At 44.2% G+C, this 18,087-nt stretch overlaps 2 non-coding genes across 2 annotated transcripts; both read right to left on the bottom strand.

Annotated features, from left to right (window-relative positions):
- Positions 1 to 3,999: 3,999 nt before the first annotated feature.
- Positions 4,000 to 4,106, bottom strand: LOC120254842. The gene has a single exon (XR_005534773.1). It is a non-coding gene; the product is annotated as a small nucleolar RNA R71 (small nucleolar RNA).
- Positions 4,107 to 17,523: 13,417 nt separating this feature from the next.
- Positions 17,524 to 17,630, bottom strand: LOC120254844. The gene has a single exon (XR_005534774.1). It is a non-coding gene; the product is annotated as a small nucleolar RNA R71 (small nucleolar RNA).
- Between the last annotated feature and the right edge of the window lie 457 nt (positions 17,631 to 18,087).

The following is an 18,087-nucleotide window of genomic DNA, read 5'->3' as shown; positions in this document are numbered from 1 at the left end:
AAACCTTTGGTAGGTACTCAAAAAGATCACTAGGTTTTATTTTCATTTCATCATTCATTTCTCTTTTTTTTTATTCGTGTCCGACTAACATAGACTACAAGAAAATCATTTTGAAATCTTTCTGGAGGGTGCACATGCTGGTTAGGCACAAGAGCCACCCAACTACTCGATTACAGTCCACATAGATGCATTCATGCTTCAGTAGCAGTGGAATACTGACATAGACTCATTTTGTTTTCTTTTCTTTTTCATTCATTTCATTTTTTTTCATTTCATTTTTTTTTTTTTGCATTCACCCTAGATCACATCATTAGAGTACTCTACATGACACAAAACTAGGATTAGCTCAACAAGACTTAGAAGTTCTTAAGAGTCCATTGAAGGATAGAACTTAGAGTTCTAAGGCCAAGTACTCAAAGTAGTGTGTTATACATACAAGAGAGTTAGAGAGTAGTCATATTGGCTATTCCCAGGGCATCGACAAAAAATTCAGTGCACATGACAATACTAGGGGTAAAACAGGATTCAATAAAGCATAGAAACAAGTAACTCACATCAATCATTAGTCCAAGCTAAAAGAATCTTACAAGAATAAACAAAGGTATCATAGGTAACACTAGCATGTAGCAAATTATCCTAATACATGAAATACACCCATCCCCACACTTAGTGCTGTACATTGCCCTCAATGTACACTAATCATGAAAAACATGCATGATGAAGCAATGCAAATAATAAAGGAGGGTGAAAACGAACTCCCTGGTTCAACTTGTGCTCGTCGTGAGGTAGGACGTGAGAAAATGTGTGGTGAGCAATACATGTCCCGTACGACCTCCATTAAAACTAGGAAAGCCCACCAAATTCCCTTAATGCCCTGTGAGGCAAAAAAGGGACATCATCATTCCACAAAGATTTAAAAATACAAGCACAAGGGGGAAAACTAGAGAGTAGTCAACAAAAACACAAAGATGAAAATAAACTAAAGTTCGATAACACAAGTCGGTAGGGTAGAACCATGCCAACTTAACAAAATACAAAACAAAGCAAGCAAAAGTAAACAATATTTGTCCAAGCTCCAACAAGCTGCTACTCATCACAATCTGGTGCTGGTGATGGTGGCATGGCGGTAGAAGAAGTGGCCACAGTGTTCGAGGATGAACCACAGTAGGAGGTGAGGAAACAGTGAAGATCTGCCTCGAGCCGGCTCTATCCCTCAATGATCTGGTGAAGCTGGCCACGAATCTCATGCTCGCTCTCGACGCACGACCGAACCTCGCCCTCAATCCCCCTCAGTCTAAAGTCAAAGTCAGGTAAAGATGTAGCGCCGGGGGTAGGAGCAGGTGCGTCCTTAGAGTCTAACTCTGTATGCTCAGTCTGTCGCTGACTAGACTCACTAGTGGCCTAGTGGTGTGTGGGTCTGCCACGTGCGACCACCAAGCCTATCGCCCGTATGTGGGTTGGTTCGGGGGGTACTGTACCTCCTAGAACGGTCATGCCTCACGTCTGCTCAAGTAAAACCCATGCCACGGATTAATCTAGTCAAATAGGGCCCAATAAATATAGCTCCCAATCGTGTATACGAGCCATGGTGAAGAAATGCATCGGTAACAAGGTATTCAAGGTGAGTAGGTCGTGGCTCAAAGATGCCATACATCGTATAAATATCGGCTTGAGTGACAACCCCCTTGCTATCGGCCCGGCCCCAAATAGATCTAGCAATCAAAGCATGAATGAATCTGTGTGCTGAGTCAATCATGCGCGAGTCCTTTCGTGTTTGATCATCACCCGCCAAAGTCGCCCAATAGTTGCTTCTACCCACTCCACTTGGGAAATCAAGCTTAAGACGTCTACCAGGCATGGAGTTGATAAACTCATCATCATAGATCCCCAAGTACTTGGCAAAATCCAAGTGGTGCATAGTACGCGTCCTTCCAAAAGCTTGAAAATGAATGGTGATAATTTTCCTATTCCACATGGAATCTCCATCTTGTTGTGCCTCAAATGTACTCAAAACCTCCAAAGACAATTGGCGAAAGGTTGGCTCGTTTATGGCAAAAACCTTGTCCCAACAACTGAGTAATAACCAATCCCTAACTTGATTTGCAATCCCAAGGTTCTCTAGAAGTCCCCAATCAAGGTAGCATAATGTACCAAATGGCTTTGTCTTTAATCGATCATATCTCTCTCGATGATGGGACAACTTGAAGACGGGTTCATCGGGAGTAAATGAAGGTCCGGTGGTTCTTGGGCGTTTGGAGGCGCATCTTTTAGTATTAGGCATCCCTACAATGAAAATAAACCTTGATCATGCTCATAGGAAATCAAGATAAATCAAAATAGAATGCTAGATATAGAGGAAACAAGTGAAAAATCGAATTTTTGAGGTCATAGGGCCGTATGAGGGCTGATAAGTGCTTGTGCGATATGAATGCGAAGCATTCATTCCTTATGTTGAGCATTACTTTCCTCAGTTTTCTACATTAATATGTGTGTTTTATGTTACTTTTACGCAGGTAGGGTTGTGGGGCCGAGTATGAAGGAAATGGGCCAATGTGGATCAAAATGCACCTATTTTGGAGGAGATCTTGTTAAGGTTCAAACGTAAAGACATAGGTCAGGTGTGAGTCAAGAGGTACAGGAGCGTCCCCTTTCCCCTCCGACGTGATAGATTCTACCTCCTTTCCTCGAGTTCTTTGCGGCCATAATGGAGTGAATGGTCTAAGGGATGAACCTCCGCTGGGGCCTAGTTGCGTGTACAATGGAGTGAAGCGTTGAGAGGATCTTAGTATCTAGGGCTTAATTGTGGCTAGGGACCTTCCATCTGGACCAAAGGGGTAGGTCTATATTTAGGAAGAGATTTATCACTTGGAATCCCTAGAGCTCATTGCAACTCTATGCGAGTGCGAGGTGTTGAGATTGTTCGATTTCTCCTCCGGGACATGCATAGAATTAGGCATAGTTGACCTTAGATTTGGGACTATGTATGTAAGGATTTCCACGACTCACCATTGCATTGATTAGGAAGTATAATAGAGAGTTCTTGCACTTGAAGCGATCATCCTAGGTGAAGCATTATCCGAGTACCCCATTCTTTATCGATTGCCTTACCCTCTTCTTACTTTTGCTCTTTCACTTGTTGTTTTTATTGTTGAGAATTGAATCAATTTCACACTTATCACTATTGATATTCCACATAGCTAAGAATCAAATTAAGTATTTTCACTCCCTACTCCCTTTGGATTCGACCCCGCTCACTCGGGATTATTACTTCGACAAGCCCGTGCACTTGCGGGATATAAGCAAGGGGACCTTGTCAAGTTTTTGGCGCCGTTGCCGGGGAGATAGGCGTTTAGAGATACTTTGCACTTTGTTTTCTTAGCTATTTCACCACACATTCTATTCCATATCTTCTTATTCTATCATTTTTCTGATTTTCTTTTTCTTTTTCTTTGGTACAGCTCCAGGTTATGACCCGAGAGAATCCATCAATATTGATTGAAGGAGACCATGTGCTTGAACGTACACTTCGAAGGAAAGGGAAAGAACCTCGATACAGAACGACCCTAATCCAGATGATTTGGAAGTAGAAGGATCTGACAACATGGCGGAACAGAATGAGCAACAACGGACACTATCCGATTATGCCAGACCTTCGATGTTTGGGGACACAATCGAGTATTGTGCGTCCCCCAATTACAGCTCGAATTTTCGAGCTAAAGCCGGCATTCATCCATATCTTTGCAGCAGATCCGCACAATTCAACGGTTTGGCCGATGAGGATCCAAATAGTCACATAGAGAGCTTCCTCGAGGGTGTGTGACATCTTTGAAGATCAAATGGTGTGATGGATGATGCCATCAAATTGAGAGCCTTCCCATTTTTCCTTAAAGGGGAAAAGCAAAAGCGGTGGCTACACTCATTACCTAGGGCATCAATCACTACATGGGAGGAGATGGTAGAAGCTTTCTAGCCCGTTATTTCCCTCCCGAAAAATCAGCAAAGCTTAGGAATGAGATCTCATCCTTTATGCAGTTGGAATTGGAGTCTCTATTTGAGACATGGGAAAGGTTCAAGGAACTCCTGCGCAAGTGTCCGCAATGCGGATTCCCGGAGTGGATGATTGTTCAAACCTTCTACAATGGTTTGAACCCGAGTACAAAGCAACTCTTGGATGCGGCGGCAGGAGGTACCTTAGGTAGCAAGACCCCCGACGAGGCTCGTCAATTGATTGAGGAAATGGGGTTAAATAGCTACCAGTGGAACGCTAGAGAGAAGAAAAAGGTGGCCGGTCTCCATGAAATTGATGCGGTAACTTCATTGGCGGCCCAAGTGGAGAGTTTGAGTAAGAAGCTAGATCTTATAGCTTTGAATAGAGTGGCGGCCGTGACCAATTGCACCGGTTGTGGTGGAGGACATGCTCCTTCCGATTGCCCAATCGTCATTGGTGATGTTTCTTCAGTTGAGAATGTCGACTTTGTAGGTAATGGAATGAGACCTCAAGGGAATCCATACAACAACACCTACAATTCAGGTTGGAAGAATCATCCCAACTTTTCATGGAGTAATCATTGACCACAGAAGACCATGGGGCCATCGGGGTTCCAACAACAACAACAAGCCCCTCAAGTGGAAAACAGAATTTCTGGCTTGGAAACCCGAATGACGGATTTGGAGAAGCACTTGGCTAGATTTGTTCAATCGGCAAATACAAGGTTTGAATCAGTCGAGGCTACACTTCGCAATCACACCGCCTCCTTGCACAACCTTGAAAATCAAGTGGGGCAAATTGCGAAATCTCTTTCCGAAAGGCCACATGGGAGTTTACCAAGCAACACGGAAACCAACCCGAGAGAACATTTGAAGGCGATCGCTTTGAGAAGCGGTCGTGAGGTTGAAGGGAGGCTTCCGAGTGAGAAGCCGAAAGAACACGCACCCGAGGTCGTAGAGGTTGACAAGGCAGCAAGCAAGGAGAAAGAGGTGGCACCCCCACCTTTCACGCCAAGAATCCCTTATCCCTCTAGATTGAAGAATGACCAAGGGGATGAACAGTATAAGAAGTTCCTGAGTTTGTTCAAGCAACTCCACATCAACATTCCTTTTGTTGAGGCTTTGGCTCAAATGCCTAAGTGTGCGAAGTTCCTTAAAGATCTATTGACCAACAAGAGGAAATTGGAAAAGAGTGCTTCAGTGGTGCTTGATGCTTCATGTTCGGCGGTGTTACAAAAGAGCATGCCGAACAAGAAGAAGGACCCGGGAAGCTTCATTATCCCGTGTAACATCGGCAACTTAGGTGAGGAAATGGCATTGGCGGATTGAGCAGCGAGTATCAATGTCATGCCATACACTTTTTTTCAAAAGCTAGGTTTGGGTGAGCCTAGGCCTACTCGGATGACTTTACAATTGGCGGACCGAATGGTACGACATCCGAGAGGCATCATTGAAGACGTGCTTGTCAAGGTGGACAAGTATATTTTTCAGGTTGACTTTGTAGTGCTAGATGTCGATGAGGATGCAGAGGTACCCTTGATACTTGGGAGACCATTCTTGCAGACTTCGAAAGCATTGATTGACATGGACGGCGGAGAGCTCACATTGAGAGTCGGAGACGATAAGCTCACTTACCGCCTTCTTTGAAGCCATGCGGCATTCTCTCGATTTTGATGACACTTTGTATTTTCTAGACACTACTGATGAGATTGTTGATGAATATATACAAGAAATGTTCAACCCGGATCCGTATGAAGGTTTGTTCGACCAAGAGGAGAGCAATGAAGAAGTACTGATGCTTGGTTCGACTGGAGAGGAAACATCTACACCGGGAATCTTGAAGAAGGTGCTCTGAAAAATGAAGAGTGCTCGAAGATGCCACCGAAAACATCCCAAGACTGTTGGAGACGTACATGAGCCAAGGGAGTTGGACGAACAATTGCTTGGTAGTCCGAAGACCGCTAGTACACCCTCTACCGTCAAGAAACTTTGCTCATCATGCTTTCAAGTTATGGGTAAGAGGGCAACCTTCATTCATGAACCCCCGTGAGGTAAGAAAAGATACGTCAAGCTTAGTGACGTTAAACAAGCACTTCTTGGGAGGCAACCCAAGTGTTTTCTATTTTTCGTACCTTTTTAGTTTAGTTTGCTTGCATGAATAAATTGTTAAGTGTTGGTGTTTCAATTTTTTTGAGTGCTTGTCTTTGCTGATTTTATTGTGGATCTTTAAAAAGAATTCATTGTTGGTTTTGTTGTGAGTTGGTGAAGTTTGGTCGTTTGAGTTTTTATATTGTGTTTTTCCTCTGGTAAATTTTTGCATAATAGAGCGAGGCTCGAGTGTGTGGACATGTTACGATTAATTCGCGAGCACTGCGGGTTTTTCTAAGTCATCCGGAGAAAAACACGCAGGGCGTGTGGAATTTCCACACGCCCGTGTATGTTCACTGTGAGCTCATCCAGAGAAGGCACAGGGGCGTGCGGCTGCCCCTGTGGACGACCACCCAACTGGCGCACGCCCGTGGGTAATTTTCCGCAGGGCGTGTGAATTTCTGCGAGTTGGGCGGTTTTTCCGAGACACGCAGGGCGTGGACTCGCCCCTGTGGGCAACCTTGTGCACCACGCAAGGGCGTGGGTAATTTCCGCATTCCCGTGCGAAACTCTGCAGGTTGCTCCCTCCATCCCGAGAAAACACGGGCGTGCGGCCGCCCACGTGAGTTGAGGGCATGTGAATGACCACGCCCGTGGGGGAATTTCCGCGCAGGGCGTGTGTTGGGACTTGATATTTTTTTCTCGGATGAGCAGGGAAGCCACAGGGGCGTGCGTCTTCCCCTGTGGGTCTAGCGCTGCAGGCGTGGGTATTTTCCCTGCGCGCCCGTGTGAATGCACTGAAACGCCCGAAAGTCGCGAGTTTTTGTTTAAAAAGGGGATGATTTCTCTCCTTCTTCACGACTCCTTCTCACTCGAAAAACACCCTCACAACATACTCCCGAGTCCATAGCGCGGATTTTTAGCGAAAGTTTTTCCGGCCGGCTACTCATTTTCAAACTCTTCCTCGTCAGTAAATACTTTTTCATCATCTTCTTCGTCAATTCATAATTTCTATTGATTAATCTGGTTAATAATGCCTCGTTTCTTTAATTGGAACAATGAATTACGTTTAGAATGACGTTAGAGATATTATTGAGTAGTATTTTTGGATTGATGATGCCTGGCCGTGCGGTTGTCACGCCCCGTGGATCCACATGGGCGTGCGGAAATTCCACACGACCATGTGGATTTCTGCAGTATTATTCTATCGCCTTGTTTGACCAATTTTGTTTAAAATTTTGAAGATCATGGCACCTAGGTCAAAGAAGCAAGCTGATAAGAGGCCACGTGAGTTATCCCCTGAAGCTGAGGACATGCGATTTGCGATTCCCGAACATCAGGTCCGTTATGAGCGCTTATCGAGACTCCGTTTCGGACAGACTCGATTCCTGGACACGACTATACTGCGAGATCTTCAGCAGGGAGATGAGTTCGCTGAGGAGGTTGAGGATCTTGTTTCAGATGGTGGTTGGCGGCAGTTATTGATGATTAGAGAGCCAGCCAACCGAGCGTTTGCACTGGAGGTGCTCTCCTCGTTTGAGTTTGATAGAGCGTATGCGAGCTTCGACAGTTTAGGCACCGTTCAGTTCAGAGTATTTGGACACCATCATAGCTTGAGCATTACACAGTTTTCCGTATTACTTGGTTTATACGAGGAGGCATTCACAGATACAGAGGAGTATGCACGAGTTGCCTCACGATTATCACGGAACCTTGACCCCGCAAAGAGCTTATAGAGTGCTATGTGGTCAAGGCCGATCTGAGCCGGGGGTGTCAAAGGCCACGTGCCTTTCCCGACCTGCATACAGATATTTGCACGCCATCATGAGTAGGTCGGTGAATGGCGTGGCGGCGATCTTGGTGTTCTCAGCCGTCGGGAGTTCGTTTGTACTTGTACTCGATGGTAGAGCGCGTACTCGATCCACTTAGGGCACATCTCGGCTGATTACATCGGACATCGAGGGACGATATGCTAGGCGGGAGTGATCTTCTCGAGGCCCATACATTATGAGATTACTGTTGGGCATGGGTCTCTTGGATTCGATTCGCGGGGTCGAGAAGATGAGTGTACCCGCTCCTCTGGGTCTAGAGACGATGCGGTTGATGGGCATGGTCCGCAGGGTTCGGACAGGGGTTTTTGCGTTAGTTCTACCAGCCCCAGAGATAGGCGAGGGATGAGGGTGATGACACGGAGCATCTCGGCCCAGCCCCGAGCCTCAGCCCGCATCGATGGAGACCGAGGCACCTCCAGCGGCAGAGGAACCACCCCAGTGCGTATGTTTTCACCTTCTCGAGCCAATGATCACTTTGAGAGGCTCGAGAATGCTATAGGAGTGGTCCGAGCCGAGGTTGCCGAGATTAGGGGCTACGCAAGCCACTCGATACACGGAGTTCATGGCACGTTTCGACATTTTACAGCAGATCCTAGAGCGAGACGTTGCCTCATCATTTATCCTGCGGTAGAGGGACCCATTGAGTCCCGTCAGCTCCCTCAGCACCAGAGGACCCACCATGTGCTTCCACTTCCGCAGCAGCAGCACAGGAGCCTGAGCGCAGCACCGACACTTGACTTCTTCCTCTTTACTTTCATGCATTTTACTTTATCTTATTTTCTTATTTTTAGACTTGTTCACTCAGAAAGGACTTTCCTTCTGATTTTATGTTATTTTGCATTATCGAGTTGTATTCATTGCTTCATCTTTTATACACTCGAGTTATTTTTGTTTTTCTTGAGCTTCACTGAACCCCCTCGTGTATGCGTGCAGATGGTCTTGTCTTCTTGGAAATTGAGACTTAGTCATGGGCACGGCCAAGGTGCTTTGGCACTTGGCCGTGCGAGCTTCACAACCCGTTGGAACACTACTCCCAATGAATTAGCTCCATCAAACGCAACACTAGGAGTCAGGGGAGTATTGTTTTGATTGCTTCTCCCACATATATTTTTCATTGATATACATTATGAGTGAGCTTGCATGTGTACATTGAGGACAATGTACAACTTAAGTGTGGGGGGGAGTTTCATAGTGCACACATCATTTCTATTGTTCTTGATTGATATATGCTCACATAGCCAATGGCGGTTCACCCTAGTTGCAATGATTGTATTCTTAAGTTTAGGAAAATTATTAACATTGAATGTTTTCATGCTCTAGTTCTTGCTTAAATTTTTAGGAATTTTTGCCCGATTTACACTTAGTGTACTACTCACTCTTTGAACTCTATTGGAAACTCATGTTCGATGTTAAAGGGACTAGTTAGGTTTATTTTCTTGTGCAAAAAAATAAAATAAAATAAAATATAAATTTTAAAATGAAAACGAAAATGAAAAGAAGGAACAAAATAGTTTTATTGTTTATTTGAATTGTTGGGCGGAAAGAGCTAGCACCTATGAAGTATGAAGCTACTCTCACAAGTCGGATACTAGTTATGCCCTAATGAGAGAAAGAGCTATCTCATAGGATGAGTGAAAGCTACCACCCGGGTAGAAAGAGCTACCACCTCGAAAGTGTGAAAGCCACCTTAGCGGCCGCTTTGGAAAGGAGCTACCTTAGAGGATGTGTGAAGCTACTACCATCTTTTTAAAAATTTTTTTATCACTTGTGTAGATAAATAAGTCCCTTGCACTTAGAACTTTGAGGAGTATAACTTGGGGTGTTTTGAGTGAGTTCACACACTTACACGAAATTCGGGTTTGTTATCCTTTTTTTGGTTCAAGTTTTTTTAGCTAGAGCATTGATTTTTTTCGTATTTAGTGTTGAAATTTCCCTTACTTGTAGAATGCTATCTTTTGTATACTTTGGTGAACCTAAGGCCAAGAACTTTCAATATTTTCTTCACGGATGCACACAATGTTTTAATGTTTGCTTGAGGACAAGCAAAAGCTTAATTGCGGGGGAGTTTGATGAGTTCTTGTGCGATATGAATGCGAAGCGTTCATTCCTTATGTTGAGCATTACTTTCCTCAGTTTTCTACATTAATATGTGTGTTTTTATGTTACTTTTATGCAGGTAGGGTTGTGAGGCCGAGTATGAAGGAAATAGGCCAATGTGGATCATAATGCACCTATTTTTGGAGGAAATCTTGCTAAGGGTCAAAGCACGAAGACATAGGTCGGGTGTGAGATGCTAGAGTGTGTGCCAACCTCCTCGCATTCGAGTGAGCACATCCATTTGGAGGGGCACAAAAGGCGATCACGCTCGAGCATTCTGACTTATGCATATAAGAACAAGAGCCCCGCCAACATGTACATCATTGAAGAAGCAAGTGATTCACGGCGTGAACGTGTGCCCGCTTATGCTACTCCCGATGAAAGTATGGAATTGGGGAAGTTATTCAGGTCGAAGATTGTAGAAGAGCACTGCAGAAACAATGTAGCAATCTGTAGGCAGACCTGTTCACGACCGGCGAGAAATCGGAGAAATAGAGAATCCACACGGGCGTGTGGAAATTATCCACGCCCGTGTGGAAATTCCGCGACGGGCACGTGTATCGCCCACGCCCGTGGAGTTGCCCGATTCGACCCTATTTAAAAGCCGATTCAGCCCCGATTTTGGGTATTCTTTTTCTCCATCTTTTCCCCAACTTGTGAGAGGACTTCGGCTAGGGGTTTCGATGGGGTATTGGCCAAGGTTTTTGGAGAAGTTCTACTGGCTCGACATCGTGATTCCATTAGGACGAAGGTTGGTAGGGGAGCCTCGATCGAGGCGTATCCTATACCGGACGAAGGTATCTTTGGACGACGAGTAGAGGACTCTCCACAAGACCATCGATACGACCATCGAGGGGTTTTCTTTTATGGATTCATTGCTTTTTACATTCGATTTCTTTAATTGTATTAAGCTCCATGGAGAGCTAAACCCCTAGTGGGTACTTGGATGATTGCGAACCCTAGGATGTATTCGTTTCATTGAACTTCTTTATTATGCTTTCAATAAATTGATGTTTATTGTGAGTTCCAACCTTGAATGCTTGATTGTATGAACATTTCCCCTAGAGTGACACTAGAATTGAAAGTTCTTGTTGGTAACCTTGTGAGTGAGTGACACACCACTAGCGTTAGACAAAGCTAGGTTGGAGAGGGTTGAGAGGGTGAGTCGAGAGGTACAGGAGCGTCCCCTTTCCCCTCCGACGTGATAGATTCTACCTCCTTTCCTCGAGTTCTTTGCGGCCATAATGGAGTGAATGGTCTAAGGGATGAACCTCCGCTGGGGCCTCGTTGCGCATACAATGGAGTGAAGCGTTGAGAGGATCTTAGTATCTAGGGCTTAATTGTGACTAGGGACCTTCCATCTGGACCAAAGGGGTAGGTCTATATTTAGGAAGAGATTTATCATTTGGAATCCCTAGAGCTCATTGCAACTCTATGCGAGTGCGAGGTGTTGAGATTGTTCGATTTCTCCTCTGGGACATGTATAGAGTTAGGCATAGTTGACCTTAGATTTGGGACTATGTATGTAAGGATTTCCACGACTCACCATTGCATTGATTAGGAAGCATAATAGTGAGTTCTTGCACTTGAAGCGATCATCCTAGGTGAAGCATTATCCGAGTACCCCATTCTTTATCGATTGCCTTACCCTCTTCTTACTTTTGCTCTTTCACATGTTGTTTTTATTGTTGAGAATTGAATCAATTTCACACTTATCACTATTGATATTTCACATAGCTAAGAATCAAATTAAGTATTTTCACTCTCTACTCCCTATGGATTCGACCCCGCTCACCCGGGATTATTACTTCGACAAGCCCGTGCACTTGCGGGATATAAGCAACGGGACCTTGTCAAGTTTCGTATGGTCACTATTCACGCGGCAAGAGTCTCCCCTATATTCATGTCATCGAAAAGTTTTTACATGAATTTGAAGGAAAATTCATCCATGACATTCACATCATTCAAACAAAGCAAAATGCTAAAGAAATCCCACACAAAATCTCCAAGAATGCCCAAGAAATGAGAAAGATAACTAGGGCATAGAAAAAGCATACCGATGAAATCTTGAGAAAACAAGCTTAAAACACGGGAAAAACCACTAGATCGATGTCTCAAATGGATGAGGAGAGGATTTAGGAGGAAAAATGAAGAGATTTGGTCAAGAATTGAGTGAGAATGAAGAGAGAAACTTGGAGGAAAAATGAGAGGAAAGAGAGAGTGGAAGGGAGAGAGAGAGGAGAGAGATATAAGAGGGGGAGAAAGAGGGCCGACCCGCCCTAGATGGCCCCCATATGGGGGCCGTCTGGGTCCTCTCGGCCCTCTCGGCCGAGTGCAGGGCCATCTCAGATGGCCCCCATATGGGGCCGTCTAAGGGAGCAATCTGAGACGGCACAGAGCCCAGATCTGGCTCTGTGTTTCCCTCAGACGGCCTCCATACGGCCCAGAAAGGTCGTATGACATTAAAGACCACCCAAAACACTGAAAACCTGCCTCAAATGATGTAAACATTGATAAAGCAGGATCAAAGACTTCTCCAAAAATTAATGAAATGACTAAAACGACGATCTAGCTCATGAAATGCCACCTAAACATGAGTTTCTCAAGAAGTTGCACAAATACACCACAATTAAAACGATGAGAACAATGTGCCAAGTGCATGAGCATGAACTTATTCAAAAACAAACAAGACTAATAAATACAAAAATTTGAAATGAACTAGGAACTAAAATACAAAAAATGCAAGAAAACACCCCCGAACGCTTGGGTTGCCTCCCAAGAAGCGCTTATTTAACGTCACGAGCCTGACGTACCTCATTCCTTAGCTCATGGAAGCTCAAAAAGCTTGAAACCACCTTTGATTTCCCTTGAAGTGTTGTTTCTTCTCGGTAAATTTAGTGACAACATTGAAAAGATCTCGAATTGTTCATGAGTAGAGAGGGGTGAAAATTTTACCTTTCCTCCTTGAGATGTGGGGTGATGAAGCTTGGTACCTTTCTTTTTTCTCCCATGAATCTCCCTCCACATCTTCTTCACAAATGACTCTTTTTTCTCTTTTTCCTTAGCATTAGTGCAGGACATCCTCTCTTTTGGTTGCTTCAAGTTATTAATTTGAGGATGGTGGTGAGGTTCTTCTTGGTCTTCATTCTCCAACGCTCCCAAGTATTTATCCAAAGGATTTATAGAGAGCACCTCCTGTACACAATCAGAAATCAATCTATCAGTTTCATCAATGAAGTAAAGTGTGTCATCATGATCCAAAGAATGTTTCATGGCAGCTGGCAAAGTGTACACCACTTCCTCTTCTCCGACTCTTAACGTTAACTTTCCTCCTTTCAAGTCAATCAAGGCACCCGAGGTGCTGAGGAATGGTCGGCCAAGAAGCAGTGGTATCTCCACGTCTTCATCTATGTCCATGATGACAAAATCCACGGGAAAAACAAATTTGTCCACTTGGACAATTACATCTTCAACAATCCCACGAGGTTTTCTTGTTGATCGATCCGCCAATTGTAAGGTCATACTCGTGGGCCTCAACTCATCCAAGCCAAGTTTCAAATACATGGTGTAGGGCCTGACGTTTATGCTAGCCCCCAAATCCGCTAGAGCATTTTCTTGGATTCCACCTTCAAGCATGCACGGGATAATGAAGCTTCCCAGATCTTTCAACTTTTGTGGGAGCTTCTTTTCTATAATGGCCGAGCAATTCCCCGTAAGCGCAACCGTGCCCTCTTCCTTCAACTTTCTCTTGTTTGTGAGGAGCTCTTTTAAGAACTTGCCATATTTCGGCATTTGAGTCAATGCTTCAACTATCGGGATGTTCAAGTGAAGTTGTTTGAAGATGTTGACAAATTTTCTGAAATGAATATCCTCCTTATCATGCTTTAATCTTGTTGGATAGGGGATTGGAGGCTTGTATTCGGATGATTCTGACTGTCTTTGTTGTTGGGCCTTGTCATATCTTCCTTGATTTTTGTCTTCACTGTTTCCTTCAACTAGCTTGGAGTCTTCCCCAGAGGCTACCCCACTTTTCTTGACACTTGGGTCAACTTCGACCCTTGTCTCCACTTGCATCCCGCTTCTAAGAGCAATGGCCTTTAAGTGCTCCCTTGGATTTTCTTCCGTGTTACTTGGAAGACACCCTAGGGGACGTTCAGAATTTGCCTTCATGAGTTTCCCTACTTGATGCTCAAGTGACTTCACCGAAGCTTGGAGGTTTCTCAAAATAGAACCTATCTTAGTGAACTGAGCATTCACCTTGCCAAATTGTGCATCCATACTACTGGTTAGGCTATTGAACCTTTCATTAGTACTAAGCATGAACTTGGCAAGGACCTCTTCAGTAGAAAACTTCCTCTCAAAGGCCGGTTGTTGAAGTTGAGATCCTTGAGATGGTGCACCTCTTTGTTGTTGTTGGCCTTGGTTCCATGAAAAATTTGGGTCGTTCTTCCACCCCGGATTGTAAGTTGAGCTATACGGGTTCCCTTGAATTCGTTATCCCCCAATGTAGTCAACATTCTCAATGGAAGCAACAGAGGAGCTCGCAATCAGACATTGGGCTGCACCATGCCCACCACCACAAGTGCTACAAGTTATCACTGGTTCTGGCCTTAAACTACTGCCCATAAGAATATCAAGCTTTTAAGTCAACACATCCACCTTGGCGGCCAAGGCATCACCGCTACTAACTTCATACAGCCCAGCAGTCTTCTGTGAAGATCTTCTTGAGGCCCAATGTGATTTGTTGCTTGCCATAGATTCAAGTAATTGCTCGGCCTCATCGGGATACTTGTTGGCGAGTAGCATAATTCAACCCATTGTAAATGATTTGTACTCGCACCCATGAGGCAAAACCATGAATGGGGCACCTTCTAAGGAGATCCTTGAATCTTTCATAGGCTTCAAACAATGTCTCGGACTCCCCTTGTTTAAAGGCTGAAATTTCTTGCCTCAACGTCGCCGCTTTGCTTGGCGGAAAGTATCTCCCAAGGAACTTCTCAACCATATCCTTCCATGTTTTAATAGATCCTGGAGATAAAGATGTAAGCCAACGATAAGCTTCGTCTCTCAAGCTGAACGGAAATAGTCTCAAACGAATCACATCTTCTGATACCCCATTAATCTTGAATGTGGAGGAAATTTGGTGGAACCGGGAAAGATGGTCATGTGCATCTTCATTCACAAGACCATTGAATTGAACCGAGTTCTGGACCATGGCGATTGTACTAGCTTTAATTTCAAAATTATTGGATGCCACGCATGGTTCTTGAACACTAAACTCATCACCCGTGAATTGGGGTCTTTCATATTCGGATAGAGTGCGTCGCTCTTCGGCCATGATTGAAGACTCTCTATCCTCAATTTCAATGTTTTGTGTACCCGAATGACAAGATCCCCTTGCGTATATCCCACAAGTGCATGAGTTTGTCGAAGTAATAATCCCGGGTGAACGGGTATCGAATCCACAGGGAGTAGGGAGTAAAGACACTTAATTCGATTCTTAGCTATATGGAATATCAACAATGATAAGTGTGACAATGATTCAATTCTCAACAATCAAAAGAAACAAGTAAGAGAGCAAAAGTAAAGAGGAGGTAAGGCAATCGATAAAGATGGGGTACTCAGATAATGCTTCACCTAGGATAATCGCTTCAAGTGCAAGAACTCTCTATTATGCTTCCTAATCAATGCAATGGTGAGTCGTGGAAATCCTTACATACATAGTCCCAAATCTAAGGTCAACTATGCCTAACTCTATTCATGTCCCGGAGGAGAGATTAAATACCCTCTCAACCTTGCACTCGAATAAAGTTGCAATGAGCTCTAGGGATTCCAGGTGATAAATCTCTTCCTAATTATAGACCTAACCCTTTGGTCCAGGCGGAAGGTCCCTAACCACAATTAAGCCATAGATACTAAGATCCCCTCAATGCTTCACTTCGTTGCACGCGCAACTAAGCCCCAACGGAGATTCATCCCTTAGACCATTCACTCTATTATGGCCACAAAGAACTCGAGGAACGGAGGTAGAATCTATCACGTCGGAGGGAAAGGGGACGCTCCCTGCACCTCTCGACTCACCCTCTCAACCCTCTCCAACCTAGCTTTGTCTAACGCTCGTGGTGTGTCACTCACTCACAAGGTTACCAACAAGAACTCTTAACCCTAGTGTCACTCTAAGGGAAATGTTCATACAATCAAGCATTCAAGGTTGGAACTCACAATAAACATCAATTTATTGAAAGCATAATAAAGAAGTTCAATGAAACAAATACATCCTAGGGTTCACAATCACCCAAGTACCCACTAGGGGTTTAGCTCTCCATGGAGCAGAGTACAATCAAAGAAATCGAATGTAAAAGCAATGAATCCATAAAGAAACCCCCTCGATGGTCGTGTCGATGGTCTTGTGGAGAGTCCTCTACTCGTCAAAAGGGATCCTTTTTCTGGCCTAGGATACACCTCGCCGGATCGATGCCGAGGAAAGCTCTCCCAATAACCTTCTTCCAAACGACGCGCAATGTCGGAGCCATAGAACCTCTCCAAAACCCTAGCCAATACCCCTCAAAACCCTAGCCGAAGCCCTCTCTCAAGTAACTATGCCAAAAATACTCCCGAATCCACTTTTCATCGAGGTAACATAAACGGGCACACGTTTATGCCATGGATCGCTTTGCTTCTTCAATGACGGATAAGTTGATGGAGATCTTGTTCTATGTGCATAAGTCGGAATGCTTGAGTGTGACTACCCTTGTGCCCCTCCAAATGGTTGTGCAAACTCAAATACGGGGAGGTTGGCACACACTCTAGCATCTCGCACCCGACTTATATCTTCGCGTTTGAACCTTAGCAAGATTTCCTCCAAAATCGGTGCATTTAATTTCTCCTCCGGGACATGTATAGAGTTAGGCATGGTTGACCTTAGATTTGGGACCATGTATTAGAGGATCTCCACGACTCATTATTACATTAGTTAGAAAACATAATAGAGGGTTTTTGCACTTGAAATGATTGTCCTAGGTGGAACAATATCTGGGTACCCCATTTATATCTATTGCCTTACCTTCTCCTTTACTTGTGCTCTCGTTCTTGTTTCTTTTACTTTTGTTGTTTTATATCTTGTCACACAAATCACTATTAATCTTTCACTTAGTTGAGAAACAAATTAAGTTTTTTTATTCCCTACTCCCTGTGGATAAGATACCCACTCATCTGGGATTTTATTACTTCAACAAACCCATGCACTTGTGGGATACATGCAAGGGGCATTGTCAACACGCAAAGGGGTATGTTAGCCGATGAAGACCTAACCAATCATATCGAGAACTTCCTCAAAGTGTGCGACATGTTGAAGATCAATGGGGTTTCTGATGATGCAATTCACTTGAGAGCTTTCCCATTCTCTTTGAATGGAAGAGCCAAACAGTGGCTCCATTCATTGGCAAGAGCTTCCATCACAACATGGAACGAATTGGTCAAAGCTTTCCTTGTTATGTACTTTCCTCAGGGAAAATCGGCAAAGCTTCGTAATGAGATATCTACATTTGTTCTGATGGATCTTGAATCTTTGTTTGAGTCTTGGGAATGATTTAAGGACCTCTTGTGGAAGTGTCTACAACATGGGTTCCAAGAATGGATGGTCATTTATACATTTTATAACAGGTTGAACTCAAGCACCAAATAACTTCTTGATGCCGCCGCGGGAGGTACAATGGGAAACAAGACCCCCGAAGAAGCTCGGTAGTTGTTTGAAGAAATGGGTTTGAATATCTACCAATGGAATGCTAGGGAAAAGAAGAAAGTGGTCGGGCTCCATGAGATTGATGTGGTTACATCGTTGGCAGCCCAAGTTGAGTTATTGAGCAAGAAGGTAGACAATCTAACTTCCCCTAGACTGGCAGCCGTAACGAGTTGTAATGGATATAGAGGAGGACATGCTCCATCCGATTACCAAGTTTCTATCGGTGGTAAATCCTCTATAGAGCAAGTTAACTTTGTAGGGAATGCAATGAGAGGCCAAGGAAATCCATATAGCAACACCTACAATTTGGGTTGGAGGAGCCACCTGAATTTTTCATGGAGT

The sequence above is a fragment of the Dioscorea cayenensis genome, unplaced genomic scaffold (assembly GCF_009730915.1).
Source record: "Dioscorea cayenensis subsp. rotundata cultivar TDr96_F1 unplaced genomic scaffold, TDr96_F1_v2_PseudoChromosome.rev07_lg8_w22 25.fasta BLBR01000652.1, whole genome shotgun sequence".
NCBI lineage: Eukaryota > Viridiplantae > Streptophyta > Magnoliopsida > Dioscoreales > Dioscoreaceae > Dioscorea > Dioscorea cayenensis.
The sequence above is the reverse complement of the archived record's forward strand: the minus strand, read 5'-3'. Positions and strand labels throughout refer to the sequence as shown.